The following is a 1318-nucleotide window of genomic DNA, read 5'->3' as shown; positions in this document are numbered from 1 at the left end:
TGTAATCCTAGAGACTTGGGAGGAGGAGAGAAGAATGATTTTGAGGACCTCATCTCAATCAATAAGCTGAATGTGGCAGCTGTTTCCTGTGATTCCAGCTATACCAGAGCCAAGTGTGAAATCACTGTCTGGAACCTGCCCCAGGCAAAAACACAGCACCGTACCAGATAATTAAATAGGGGAGAGAGACAAAGACAGAGACAGAGATGGAAATAGAGACAGAGACAGCTCAGCTCACTGACTCAGGAATCTTAACAGGCCTCAAACCCTGCCTTTCTCCCTTCCTTGTAGCCCTGGGCATGGGGCTTCAGAATTCTTCCATTAATTCATTTTCTTCCTCTGTGATTCTCATATTCTCAGCCTCCTTTTCTCTTTGTCCAACCACCAAATGTCCTTGGGGACCCAAGTCATAAAACACAGAGTCAGAATTCCGGGAAGATGGCAGAGGAGAAGCTGGAGTCTAAACATGCTCTCACATAGAAAGCAGTTTTTAGAGTTCCAGTGAACAGTCCTAAGCCAGAGAATCACACCAAGTGTGCCATCACAGGACAGAGAGTCAGGCCAGAGAGGAAAAATCAAGGCAAGGAGACACATCTGAGCTCTTGCCAACAGCTGCCGAGGCCGAGGCAGCAGTGGCGGTGGCGATCGCAGGCTCCATACCTGAACTACAGAGAGTCTGGGACGAAGGAGCCAGACGCAGCAGGTGAGCAGATTCTACTCAACACCAGCAAGAACTGACAAGGAGCGGACATCTTCATCCTGCAGTTCGCAGACCAGAGACTACCCAGGAACCAAGACTTGGCGTGAGTAGAAGCCTGACGTCCTCACTCCTTCTCAAGGAGCAGAGGAGGGAAGGCCACCCCTCGCCCCCCCCCAGTACCGGAGATCTCCATCTTGGATACTGACAAAGCTCAGAGGAGCTGCTAGCTCCAACTCAAGCCTTGGAATAAAAGGAGTCATTTAGCAGGTCACAAGAACTTAACGGAGGCGTGACCTGCCAGACTCAGCTCCACCCAGGGAAAAGTCACCCAGCTCCAGCGCCAGCCCTAGGAGTGGCTTTCTTCACTGGGTAATCAGAGCCAGAGGCTGCCCCTCCCTCTAGCAGCCTTGACAATCAATTGAAATTCAGTAAACAAAAACCCTGAGAATGGCTCCAGGCTGGGCTCTGTGAGTTTCTCACAAACTAGCCCCCAGGAAAAGCTACTGTTTGTTGAAAGGCCTCAACTCTACCCAGAACCTAGCCTCATCACTGCATCCCCCTCTTTTGTGATACTCAAAGCAGATCTGCCTCCCAATGAACTAGCCTGGGAGGAGGATC

This window comes from Dipodomys ordii, unplaced genomic scaffold, assembly GCF_000151885.1.
Source record: "Dipodomys ordii isolate 6190 unplaced genomic scaffold, Dord_2.0 Scaffold279, whole genome shotgun sequence".
Classification (NCBI taxonomy): domain Eukaryota; kingdom Metazoa; phylum Chordata; class Mammalia; order Rodentia; family Heteromyidae; genus Dipodomys; species Dipodomys ordii.
This window is presented reverse-complemented; position numbering follows the sequence as displayed.